This window comes from Armigeres subalbatus, chromosome 2 (assembly GCF_024139115.2).
Source record: "Armigeres subalbatus isolate Guangzhou_Male chromosome 2, GZ_Asu_2, whole genome shotgun sequence".
In the NCBI taxonomy this organism is placed as follows: Eukaryota; Metazoa; Arthropoda; class Insecta; order Diptera; family Culicidae; genus Armigeres; species Armigeres subalbatus.
The window spans coordinates 437,615,566-437,629,924 of record NC_085140.1 but is presented as its reverse complement, the minus strand read 5'-3'; the positions used below and the strand labels follow the sequence as shown (position 1 = coordinate 437,629,924).

General features: G+C 38.5%; 1 protein-coding gene and 1 long non-coding RNA gene across 2 annotated transcripts in view; both read left to right on the top strand.

The window, feature by feature from the left end:
- Positions 1–14,359, top strand: part of LOC134213612 (calponin homology domain-containing protein DDB_G0272472) — a 33,416-nt gene that overhangs the window by 648 nt on the left and 18,409 nt on the right. The window lies entirely within an intron of this gene.
- Positions 449–1,206, top strand: LOC134218027 (uncharacterized). The gene is made up of 3 exons (XR_009981222.1): positions 449–679; positions 879–1,011; positions 1,072–1,206. It is a non-coding gene; the product is annotated as an uncharacterized LOC134218027 (long non-coding RNA).

The window sequence follows — 14,359 nt, the reverse complement described above, 5'->3', positions numbered from 1 at the left end:
GCAATCGTCCACTCATAGGGGCGTGCCGTGATAGGATTCGAAAGCCAGTTCAAGCGTTAAAGTTTATAGGGGAACGGTTCGGCACTTCATCTCATAGCTCCCATTTCCATCCCATCAAAAACAAAGCAATGAAAAGGTATTTGATTTGTTATTTTTTTTGTAATTTTTTTTAGCAGTGAGCACGCATGTTAGCAAAAAGAAGCGACAAGATTGGTGGTGCGTATTTTTCTGTTTTGCGATGAGATGAATATATGGCCGGGGTTCAACCAAACCGCACCAAGCGGCTTTTAGACTGACTTGTGATATTTTGTTCGCAAAAGGAAAATAAGAATTATTTTATGTCACTTCATGCGTACATTTGTTTGTTGTAAAATATCCTCAGCTATGGCGTCGAACGATGTCTGATGCGATTTGTGAATAATTGAATCTGTTATACACTATAAAAAAAAATACACGAGAGGACCGTGTGTTCTACACATGAATTTGCGCATGTTGTCAATACAAATCAATATCACGTGTAAAACAGATGACATGGCTCATTCAAAACTGAGCATTTTTTTATAAACAAACCACACGGTATTAACGTGTAAAGCAAATCGAATTCGGTTGCTCGACTTGTCATAGTCGCTTGTTTGATATATGATATCTAAGAATAATTGTGTTGATTTTCATTTGAATTGTGAGTGAATTTCGTGTTTTCTTTCACATTTTAATAATGATAATGATTAGATATCCGTCCGGATTCCGATTTCCGTCATCGGATCGAAATCCATTTCAAGAAACATAGTTTTCCTATAACTTCGACGAATCAACAGTGGAAGTATAGAAAAACGTCTCGTTGGTTTTCGAACCTCTGACGGAAATTGATATCCGGACAGATAGAAAAAAAATCAAGTTGGTAAAAATGTAATATCCACAGTGGGTGGTTGCATTTATTATTTTAAAAGAAGTTGAACCACACCAACTAATACTATTTTATGAGCTGAGGCCGGCGATTTTGTCTTCGAACAGGTAAGTGCTTTTATTTTCCGAAATCTGCAACCGGTAAATAAGGTTTTATTATCCACACAGATCACAAAAAATTCAAGTTACCTACATCTAAAAGAGCTGCTGCCGGAGAACATGATCGGTTCGGTGCTTATTCCTGCTAGCAAGAAGCCGCCACGAAGTACATACGTCGCAAAGGATAGTCGGAAGAGGCCAGTATTGACGATGCGTCTTCGCCGTTTTGAGTATAATTCCATCTTATTTGATCCTGCTGCTGCTAAAGCAGGAAGGGAACATGCAATCAATTAGAAAAAGTACCAAATTAGTATGCTCTGATGCGATTCAACATAAACGAGGAGCCACAGCAGGTCAGCCAGATTTTCCAGAGCAAGAAAATTTATTTTAAAATATTAATATATAAATATGTATTAAATTAATGGGATTCAACCGTATAACGAAAGTCGTACTCCGGATAGATTAAATTAAACGAAAACAAATTGTTAAAAAGAAGTAAAAAATCTACATTTCCTGTCGTTTAATTACACACTTAAAATAAATCGCAGATTTCTGTGAAATTTCACCGAAATCTCAACAGCAGAACTGTTCGGTGAAAATTTTACAGATTTTTTGGTGGTTTTGACAGTTGAACAAAGGAAAATACCGCAGAAAATCGGTGAAATAATTACCGAACAAATCTGCTGTTGAGATTTCGGTGAAATGAAGCAAAATTCACCGAAATCTGTGAAATGATTTAAGTGTGTACAGTTCCGAAAAATATGGATTAATTTTTTTTAGAGTTCCTTCGTAGATTTATAAATCAAACATTATACAGTATCCCCCCGCTTATCCGGACCTCGCTAGTCCGACGATTCGTTAGTCCGGATCTCGCTAATTCGGAATTTTCCGGATTAAAAAGTATCAACACCCATTTAAACACATTATGCTGTCAGTTTTCAAATTTGTGCTGTGATTTTGTTTTGGTTCATTTGTATGGATCTGACAGTCGGATTAACGAGAGAAACCCCGATAGTCCGGCCATACATTTGTCGGATCAGCGGGGGTATACTGTACTACTTGTTTTTACTTAAGATAGCAGGTGAACTTCACTTTTTTCATTTATTTGGCAGGGTTGCATGTTCCACACATCTTCTGCCCTCCCGGTCACTCAACAATAAAATATCCCTTCTTTTTTATTCATAAATTAATAAGTGCAAATTAATATAAAATCAGTTCACTATTTACCGATAATTGAAATTGAAAAATGTTGCGGCCTTTCGAAACATGCATGAACATGTCCGTTTTTATTGAAATAATGACATATGGAGGATCGTCTGAATCGTCTGAATGCATACTCAAATTCGTTTGAAGTAATTCATAACATGTTTTAGATAAACATATGACATCGTGGTGTATCAATTATACAATTTGCTATAAACATAGTCATTTGAACTGAGTTTGTGAAGAACATCTCAGTGATGTGAAATACATCAGACTTGATGGTGTAATTTGGAATGAAATATCAATATTCTGAAACACACGAGTCGAACGTGTATTTGTTATGGTTATTCATGGATGTGCATATCATATGGTAGTGTATCAATAATGAATTTGGATGTATACAATGACATTTGAACTGAGGATGTCAAGAACATCGTAGTGATGTGGATTGCACTAGAATTGATGGTGTAAGCTGATTGAAAATATCCATATTCCGAAAAACATGAATCGAACGTGTATTTTTTTATCAGTGTACGAAAACTTTATCAAAAAAATTGGAAATTTTCCATTGGCGCTTGGTGTGATTTGGCTGAACCCCGACCATATGTTTAGTTAGATGGGAAACGGAACAGTTCCCCTACATACAAACAACTTGTAACATCCATGCAAAAAGTGTTACAAGGAGAAATAGAGATGAGTGACGTTTAGCGCTCGCACACTAATGTGCAATTCGTCATGTGTAAAAACATGTTTGTTTTCCTTCTGCTAATAACCTCAAAAATGATCGGGTCATCACAATGATTTCAAAAGAGTCAAAAAATATAGGAGTTGCACCATCTAGGAGTGTTTGTTTTCCTTTTATCGCCACTCACACATTCAGACGTAAGAATCTCAATAAGGCATTTTATGAGACAGATCGAAACAGCTGTTTTTCTCGTGTTTATCTACTTTGACAATTAATGGGAGCCCGTTTGTTTGGTAATTTCGCGCCGAACATTCCCATGGGTCCCATGATCAATTGTGCCTGTTTTACTTTTCGTCTACCAGGGTTTTTGAACATAGTTTTTTATATGATTCTTAAAATGTATCGTTAGATAATTCATACCATTGCATTCTAAGCATGAAATGCTTAAGAAAACACGAATACAAACATTATTTTGTGTTCGGACCTAACGGAATGTTCACGCAGAATCATACTAAAACAAAACATTAGAAGTAAATGAACGGGCCACCACGAAACGTCTCATAAAATGCCTTATAGGAGGGCTTAAAATCGCTTAATTTGGCGTTACGTAATTTGTGAACAGTACCGAATGAGTTTATCTTGATTTTTTAGAATAATTTAAGTTTGAAATAAATTTTCATTTATTCTGTCGAACTGGTATATCTGAACCGTTTTTATAGCATTTCATGGGATATGAATGACTTCAAATACGTAGAGTATATTATTGCTTTTAACCCTTAAAGGCGCAAGGCGATTTTTTTAGAAATCGTTAAAAATATTTCTAACGTAAACAAACATTAAAATAATTAACATTAAACGTATTTTCGGTTTGTTGTTTTAAAACAACAATGCGTATTTGATGGTTAATCTCTTAGAGTTAAGGGAAAGTGCGTGTAGCTAGATTAATGATGAACAATGGAAAGAATTTTATTTGTCTGTCATGTATATAGATAGACTACTATGATTTATTATTATATTGCAAGCTACTATGATGCGTATCTTCAACACTCCTCATCAAGCGTAGTTGTCTTGAATAACGTTAATCCTTCTTCTGAATTCTTGTAGCTCGACTCTTGCCAAGGGTTTAGTCATCATATCAGCTATTTGTGCAGTTGTTGGACAGTATTCTATTTTGATTATATCCAATTTCTTCAGATCTCTTGCAAATGCATATTCTATGTGTTTCGATCTTCTTTCGATTCTTTCGCCTTCCAATTGTCGTATGCAACTTTGGTTGTCTTTCATAATTGTGGTTTGTTTTTTCTTTTCTCCGAATTTATCAAGTAATTTTTGCAGCCATAGCAGTTCTTGACAAGCTTCTGTTAATGCCACAAATTCAGCTTCGGTTGATGACAGCGCCACGAAATTCTGTTTTCGAGCGCCCCAAGAGATCTTCTTCTTCTTCTTATTGGCATTACGTCCCCACACTGGGACAGAGCCGCCTCGCAGCTTAGTGTTCATTGAGCACTCCCACAGTTATTAACTGCGAGGTTTCTAATGTCGAATTCGTTTTTAAAAAGTTCCAACCTAGGTTGGTGCTGTCAAAGTGTTTTTTTATTCGCTCAGGTTGGAACTAGGTTCGCACTAGTTCCAACCCCAAAGCTGTCGGGTTCGCACTGAGTTGTTTTCACGGTTTCGCACCGGGTTCACCAATACAACTGTACTTCAACTGTCAAAACTAACGAGCCTGGAAAAACAAAGAGACGCAATACTCCTATCTTTAACAAACCTTGTGCTCGATTGGAACAACTGATTTGACAGCAAATGCGCTGTTCCAATTTTGACACTTCGTCTCTTTGTTATGAGTGCAGCCTCTTTAGTCAAAACCATATGAGTGGGTGGGACTGGGCGGAATAAACAAGCAGAAGGGAAAAACGAAACTATCTGTTATTCAAATAAAATGCGCGTTGATTTTTTTTTCAGGAATTTCGTTATATTTGTTATTGTAGTATTATATGAAATTAATCCGGTACTGTTATCTAGATTCAGTTTTAAAAATAATTGTTATTATTAATAATTATTCATACGTTCATTCAGGGTTTTCCACACAGATTGTGTCCTAAATTAGGTTGGTGGATGGAATTAGTTTGGAAATTCCCCTTGAAACCCGTTCACAAAATCTTAGCGGATTGTAAGACAAATATATTTGAGGAATACCGAATAGAATTCTTTCTTAAATAATATGCAGTATCTCTTTTGAAATAATTCCAAAAACTCTTTCGTGCGTTTCAGCATTAAATTCCAGTAATTCTTTCTTGAATTCTTGTATGAATTCATTGGCGATATCTCTTCGAGATGAATTCCTTTGAAAATCTTCTAGGAATATCTTTGAATACTGTTCCAGGATTTTCTTTGAAAGTTGCTCCAGGAATTAATTTGAAGGAATTCCTCTGAAAATTCTTTGAGGAATTCCTCCGGAAGTTCCTTGAGGGATTCCTCCGGAAGATCCTTTAAGAACTCCTCTGAAAGTTTATTGAGGAATTCCTCCGGAAGGTCTTTAAGGAATTCCCCCGGAAGGTCTTTAAGGATTTTTCCGGAAGTTCCTTGAAGAATTCCTCTGGAAGTTCCTTGAGGAATTCATCCGGAAGTTCCTTGAGGAATTCCTCTGTAAGGGAAGTAGCTCTTCTGGAAGTTCTTGGAGGAGTTCTGCCGGAAGTTCTTCCAAGAAATCCTCCGCAAAATCCTCCAGGAATTCCCCCGAAAGTCCTTCACCAGTTTCACCGGAAGCTAAAACAGAAATTCTTACGGAAGCTCCTCCAGGAAGCAGGAAGCTTTTCGAAGAAATTCCTGGATGAATTAATGGAGGAATTCCTAATGAACTTTCGGATGAATTCCTGGAGCAACTTCCGGAGGAAATCCCGAAGGATTCTGGAGACAATCCTGAACGAACTTTCAGAGGAAATCTTGCAGAAACTTTCGAATGAGTCCTTCAAGGAACTTTCTGAGGAATTCTTCATGGAACTTCCGGAAAAAATCCACAAGGAACTTTCGTAGGATTGCCTCAAGGAACATGTAGAAATGAAACCCGTGGGGGGGTAATTCCTGAAGGAACTTCCGGAGCAAAACGTTGTTATGTTTTCTATGTCGGACTATTGAAAGATAAGGAATTTCAGAAGGAAATCCTAGCATTAGGGTAGCTTCACAACTCGGGAATTTGGTCCGCGGATTTTTCCCCCTGTATTTTTACATATGTTTTCAGGATTTGGGCACGGAAAATCAAAATCCCGGCCCCATTGAAAATCCGGCGGAAAATATTCCCGAGGTGTGAGGCTACCTTTATCAGGAGGAATTTTTATTACATGCTTCTGAGTGTTAAAAAGAAAAAAAAACTTTGGAGAAATAGTGATTGGAATTTCAATATGATTTATTAGATGAATTTTTGTAGAATAGAAAATCTCCTTTACATGAATCCTATACGGAATTCTTTGTATAAAAATGGGCACGGCATTATAGAATATAAATAATTGAATACTTATATCCGCCGCCCAAAAGTAAATTCCATTATCCGCAAAAACAGTTCACGCACTTGAACATTTTTATTTATCACTAGCAGACCCGACGAACTTTGTTTCGCCTAAAATTGATTTATTCTCTGATTAGTTCTCGAGTTAAGCAGAAATGTGTGTTCCATTTGTATGGGAGCTCCCCTTTACAAAAGGGGGAGGGGTCTCAAACCATCTTAAGAACCTTCCCCGACCCCAAAAACCCCTGCATGTAAATTTTCACGCCGATCGGTTCAGTAGTTTCCGAGTCTATAAGGGTCAGACAGACAGAAATTCATTTTTATGTATATTGATATTTAACATATTTATCATGATCTGATTAGTCAAGGCCAACGCACTGCTAGTGCACTGGATGTCCTGGATCATATGTTTCAAATCAAAACAAATACGATGCTACGAACACCAACATATCCAATGACAGATGGACCTGAAAATGTGTTTTTATTCAGGGTTCGGGTTGGCACTGACCCAGGTTTAAAAACGAATTCGACATAAGCCAGATTACCATTTTCGCATTCGTATTTCATGAGGCTAGCACGATGATACTTTTATGCCCAGGGAAGTCGAGACAATTTCCAATCCGAAAATTGCCTAGACCGGCAACGGGAATCAAACCCAGCCACCCTCAACATGGTCTTGCTTTGTAGCCGCGCGTCTTACCGCACGGCTAAGGAGGGCCCCAAGAGATCAATCCACCTCCAAAAAAGATAAAGTAGCCAGAATTAGACTTTCGATCCCTTGTATCGCCGGCTTAATCGGCATCAACAAAAACTTTGAAATTATTTGTTCCCAAATGCAAGCGCAGATCCCGAGTAGTATATAGATGGCGTACAACTCGTTTGGCTTCAGTTCAATCGGCACTGGATGGATTGCTTACTCTTCTTCCAAGAATTGATGTTGCAATTGCGATGTCAGGTCTGGTCATCACGGAAACATTGGTATTCATGGTTCCTCTGAAGTTTCTCAGAATCCTCCTCCTTTTGTTGGATGTACCCTGGATCCATAGGAATTGACGATGGCTTGGCATTAGTTAATCCGTATTTTTCAGCGATCTTGCAAATGTAAGAAGTTTGACTTAATGAAAAACATCCATCCTTGACCTCTGCATGTATGCCTAGGAATAGCTTCAGATCTCCGAGCAGGGACATTTTGAATTTGAACCTCATTTTCAACGCAGCGATTATGCTTTCAAATTCTTCATCACTCTTGCAAGCCAATACAATGTCGTCTACATAAACTGCGATAAAAATCTTCTGCTTCTTCGTTACCAGTTTGTACAAGCATGGATCAGCCGTAGATGCAACGAAACCCATCTTTAAAAGAACGTTTTATTCCACACGCAACCGGCTTGCTTGAGACTTTTGTTCAACCGGCAAACCATATTGGGCTTCGACGTTTGCAAACCAGGAGGCAACTTCATGTCTATGGTTTCCTGTAACTCACCGTTCAAGTATGCCGTTTTTATATCCACATGCTTGAAGAGAAGATTTTCACGAGATGCAATCGTTAAAAAAACCATAGCGTTGCGAGAAACCCTAGGCAACTAATCTAGCCTTATAACGAACGACTTCCATTTCTTTCTGTATTGCCGCATCCCACTGTGTACGCTCAGAACAGTTTACCGCTTCGGTGTATGAACGTGGATCATCTTGCAAGTTGACAACAGCACCTGTTAGCTCTCTATATCGAAATGGTAGAACTCCTCTAGTAGCTCGTTCTGATCGCCTTGGTGTAACAGTGACATCCACATCTTGGTCCAACATAGAATCGAATGATGACTCCGCAGCAGATTCGAATTCCTCTGGGGGATTATTATCTTCATCATCAACTGGCTCGATATTTGCAACTACTGGGTTTACATACTCAATAATGTCTTTCGGTTCTTGCTGATTTAAATCATATTCACATACTTCACGTTTTCTTTCGCTGCTATGAAACATTTCTGTATTGCTTAGCTCAAAAAAATCCGCATCTCTGCTTGTAGTTAACTTCAACGTTTTCATGTCGAGAAACCTCCATGCCTTATGATTCAAGGAATGTCCAACGAAAGTCGTTTAGTGAGACACAGGGTTGAGTTTCTTACGTCGTTGTTTCGGAACATGAACAAAAGCTTGAGATCCAAATACGCGAGTTCGCGTTTTCGCGTTTGGGATTTCTTTTTAAAAAAGACCCAAGTCGATTGACTACTAAACTTAAACTGATTTATTGTCTTAATGTAACCTACCACCTAACCTAATAATGCCATATCAGCACCCTACACCTGGCCTCGATGCCAATCGATGATACTGCTGACCGAGCTCCGTGCCGTCGCCGTTGCCGAGGGCACCCAAATCGCTGACGTCGGTGGTGCCATCGATGGAATGTGCTAAGTCCGGGTGGCCGGGCGTTAACTCGACCTTCCTTAGAGATGAATCTCCTGGTTCATAGTATCCACTATGGAAAAGGTTTTGAAATTTTCCAAGCCCTGCCTAGGCTCCTTTGCTCCATGATGTTCCTTGTTGCTTGGTACCGTCTGCAGCTTGATCTTGGTAGTCCTATGGAAGAAAATACTGAAGAAAATAGCAATACCGATTATGATGGGGAGGATTGCAATTCCTCCAAACAGTGGCCAATGTGGAAAATGTAGGCTTTGGTTTCCAAGCGAAGTAGATCCAACTCCTTTCGGGTTTCTGACTGGAGTTTGTGGAGATGTTCCATGCTGATGTTCAAAACGTCTCCGTTTTTAGAGATGGTTATCCCGTCCAAAGGGAGATATATCGGTTTTCCGGCAATGTTTCTGGTTTTACTTGTGTATGGGACACCATTGATCTGTATGGTGCAATTCTCGTACTGGATTAAATACGATCCGGAGAGGATCCTCTCAGAACCGCTGCAATCGGATGAAAAGGTGAAGTTTTTGGCGGTGTTGACAAGTATATGGTGTGTGTCAATTGAAATGACTTCTTGTTGGATAGGGTTTGATGTATAGTTGCAGACAGCTGTTTTTCCGTCCAAGAGATTGGGTATACATGAGGAATCGGCTACTTCAGTATCTTCCAAATTGTAAATTGTTGGTTCTAGCGTGTGGACTGTAAATTTTTCAGATGGGTGGATTAAGAAATATTTCTTGGTCGTGTGTATTTGTTGTCGATTGTGGAAGGTTGGGCAAACAAGGATCTTATGAAAAACTCGAGGATCCAATTTCGGCAATTTGATGAACAGTATGATCTCCTGGTTGTTGGTGGCTATTGAAGTAGTGGCATAGGTGACAACTTCGGCTGACGAATGGACAGTTACATTTTCCCTCTCCAAATCTTTCCTAAACATTTCCTTCTCATTTTTAGTTAATATTTTCCCATTTAAAATCCCTAATTTAGCTAACATTATCGTATCTATTATATCTCCAATTTTCTCGTTTAAATCTTTAAGGTTAAAGAGAATGTTTATTGAATATAGTTCTGAAGATTTGTTCTTGAATAACTGAATAGCTTCTTTAGTCTTGAAAACGGATTCCTTTAGCTGAAGAGTCATTTCTCTGTTAATTTTGACTTGCTTGTTATTATTGTAGATGAGATTGTTAATGCTATTGTTAATCAATTTTAAATCATTTGCATCAGGTGACCCAGCAATAAATTTCCAAACAGTTCCTACAGCATCCCATCTTCTTTGCCTTCTAATAGGGATTATACTTTCCAAAGACTTATTAATTTCATCGAATTTTTGTAGTATTATTTCCGAAAATTGGTTTTATCTATTTCATCAAATCTATTCCTGAGATCTACGACATGTGTTCTTAATGGCTCTATGCTGAAGTGGTGGATGTAACGATACGATGAATATTTTAATCTGCTCATTCCGTGGTCGAAGACGAAAATAGGTTGTTCCAGTCGTTGTATGTGTAACGTCCATGCTTCTGTCAGTAGGGATGAGATTCTGAAAAGTTTGTTGGAGTTTGTCAGTCAAATTTGTCTGATTTTTATGTCGTTTTTGTGGACACGTCTACCGTCATCTGTTTTTATTGTACTTTTATTGACCTTAGCTATTTTAATCTTTTTTATATCGTGGGGTCGTTTTTACTCTACGTCTTGTCTTTTCGTATGCGTCAATTCCTGCTTTAATTTCTGTATGTTTTGTCTTTTGATTGTGACGTTTCAGGTCTTTAGTCTGTGTCGCCAGCAAATTTCTATAAACGGTTTCACATATTGTCGAGCTTTGAGAGCTGGGAATGACTACTTCGTATGGGGTATGTTTCGTGGTGGAGTGAATGGTGTTGTTGTACTTTATTATTGAAATGTCCATGATTTCTTGTAGGGTTTGATTTGGATTCTCAGCTTTGCTTATTCGATAAATTTCTAGTAAAGTCGAATGGAAGCGTTCTACGATCCCATTCATCTCGCTTCGACCAGTAGCCACTATATATGGCGTGATTTTGTTGGTGTTATAAAATTTACTAGCTCACCCGTCATGAATGACTTTTCCTGGTCCATGACCAAGGTTTCAGGAAAACTAAATTTTGATAACACTTCCTTTACAGCCGGAATAAGGTCTACAGCGGCTCTCGATTCAATTAAACGAGCTTGAGCATACTTTGAGAATTTATCGACATAAGTTAAGTACTGAAGATTGTCTATGAAAAGAATGTCGATGTGAGCTATTTGAAACGGTCGATTAGGTATTGGGGTTTTTGGATAGGGAAGTGAATAGGGCTTCTATCATATTTATTTTCATGACAGATTCGGCATTTTTTATAAAGTCATGCAATTTTGAGAAAGCTTTGGAAAATAAAACTTCCTCAAAAGCTGCCATTTATTTTCATCTGCGCCGCGGTGCGCACGATAATGTTCTTTGTGTATCAAATCCCACTGCTCGTTCTCTTCTCGGACATCCTGGAGTTGACGTTGAGTGAAACGGATTTTTAACAGCTTTTTATCTCCAAAGTGAGTTTTATACACTTCCTGTAATTTACCCATAATTTCCTCAGTTGTTAAGAGTCCGTTTAACTTATTAACATCAAAATGGTTTTTCAATACCTGCAATAGAGAATTGTCGTTAATATCACTGATAAAAAACATTTACTCTGGTGAAATTTTCAAAGGGGTGTTCTGTATTGACTTTATCGGGACCTTTGTTCAAAATAACCTGGTGTCTAAATACATTAATAGGGGATTCCGTAGATTTGATATAGAAATGATCGCTATTTTCTGCTGAGTGTTGTGTAGCAGTCATGGAACACACTATTCGACTCAAAGCATCAGCAACCACATTGCTTTTGCCTGGCTTGTATTCAATGGTATAATCGTGTTCTTCCAAATATGCCTTCCAACGCTTAAGCTTTGCATTTGTATTTTTTGCTGATAGAGAAAAAGTTAAAGGTTGATGATCTGTGAGAATTTTGAATTTGGAACCGTATAAATAGTTCCTAAACGTTTGTAGTGCCCAAAATATGGCTAACATCTCCTTTTCTGGTACTGAGAATCCTTCTTCGGATTTCGAGAGAGTTCTGGAGGCGAAATGGATAGGCTTATCTTTACCTGCCTCACCTTGCGACAAGACGGCTCCGATGGCGAAATCAGATGCATCGGTTGTGAGAATGAAAGGCTTGCTATAGTCGGGATAAATTAAAATGTCTGAGGAAGATAAAATACTTTTCATTTTCCTAAAACAGTTTGATTCCACTTCGTTAAATTTGATCTTTTATTTGAGGTACATCCCTCCCCTCTCAGAAGGCTTGTAAGGGGTTTTGCGATTTTCGCAAAGTCCTTTACGAACCGTCTGTAATAGCCCATCATTCCTAAGAATGATCTCAGCTCTTTGATTGTTGATGGTTCGGGATACTTCTCTATCGCTTCAATTTTTTTTATGTTTGGTTTAAGACCCTTAGATGTGATGACATAACCGAGAAACTCAATTTCTTTATGTAAGAATTCTGACTTATCCAATTGAATTTTCAGATTAGCATCATTCAGCGCTTTTAAAATTATCTCGAGATTCTTAAGTGCTTCTTCGAGTGTTTTGCCAAATATGATTACGTCATCAATATAGACGTAACATATTTTCCCAATATGTTCCTTAATATATCATCGATTGCACGTTGAAATATCGCGGGAGCATTCTTGAGTCCAAATGGCATACGAGTAAACTCGTATTTGCCATTATTAATCGAGAAAGCAGTTTTCTCGATGTCACTCTCTTTCATCTTTATCTGGTGAAACCAGATGCCAAATCGAGGGTGATAAAATATTGTTGACCTTTTAATTGGTCAATAACATAGTTTATTTCAGGCATCGGGTACCTGTCTGATAAAGTTTTTCATTTAATTTTCGGTAGTCTACTACCATTCGAAATTTTTTGTCTCCGGAGGCATCGGATTTCTTTGGAACAATCCATACTGGGGACGTCCAAGCGGATCGTGATGGCCTTATAATTCCATCATCGAGAAGTTTTTTAACTTGTTTATTTACCTCTGTTGCATATGCAGCAGGGTATGGATAAACTTTTTGGTGGATTGGAATATCATCCGCGGTGTTTATAGCACACTCAATTACGGTACTGCAAGTCAGTTTTGCATCGGGCTGATGAAACACTTCTTGATGCCGTTCAATCACCTCGAATAATTTGTCCTTCTCGTCGGCTGAAAGATGAGCTGTTCTGAACATTTTGTCTACGTTGCTTGCCCGTGGTTCGAGTGCCAATTGTTGGGGTAGGCAACTGGATGGTCTTGGATTTGTTTCCAGGGAACTAACAATTTGTGTGGGGGAATATTGAAGAAGGGGAATAGTCAGAAATTCATTGTCTTTACTTAGCTGGAGAGTGTTATTTTTGAGGTCAATCTTTGCGCTGAGTACGTTTAATATTCCGGTACCTATTATACCGTGAAAAAATGGATGAAAATCATGTAGTAGAAATTGTGCTCGGTAATGTATTTTTGGTCTAAAAATTCAATATCAATCGCCGAGTTAGCGCTGAATTTCCCATTAGCGCTACTGATACCATTTGCCGTGAAAGGATACGGTTTTGTTAATGAATAATTGTATGCTAGCATTGGATGTATTAGGTTTATATTTGCCCTGTATCAATTAAAAAGGGGAATTCGCCAATGTTTGTTTGAAGGTTTATGTAAGGCATCGTTGGGGTTACCAACGGGGGAGCCATTCTAAAAAATTTGCGTGCTGTTCTTGTTGTTCAGTAGCATTCTGTTTTGGCGGAGCGGTACCAGAGGCTTCTCCTATTTCAAAGCTGTCAGCAGGAGGCGCTTCGTCATATGAGCCGTCCTGCATGGGATATGGGCTAGGATAATCTGGATAGCACTCGTTGTAGCACGGTTGATCGTACTGATAAGCATACTGGTTGTAATTATCGTAATTATCATAATAATCATAAACAGGGTATGCGTTTTCTAACGGATGTGCTTGTCGTTTGACATTTTGGTGATATTGTTGAGAAGCTGGCCTTTTTAAATTCATTGGCGGCCGATTACCATAATTTACGAATTTCGATTGTTGACTCGGGTCAACTTCCATGGCTTCTACTCTTTGGGAAGTTTGAGGTGACCTGAAGGGGTTTTGTGAAAATGGATTGTATGAGAATGCATTTTGGGAAGGCTGATGCCTAAATGGGTTGGTTTGCAAGGGGACTCTGGGAGGTAAAGCATAATTTTGAGGCACACTAGGCCTTCTTGGAGGTAATGGTGGCGGTAGTAGAATTTTGGGATTTAAAAACTGTGTCCTGGAAGGTATTTTTGGAGGTTCCTTTGGCTTAGGCAATGATTGGCCACCATGTTCGTTTCGGAAGGGGGCAGAACGGATATCTAAATTATAATATTCAGTGCAGAAGTTGTAAGCTTGACCCAAGGTTTTTGGGTTTGTACTTTTTAACAGGATGCTCAGAGGTTTATCCAATCCTCTGATAAATGCATCGAGTGACTTGTCACGGAAGTAGTCGATATGTG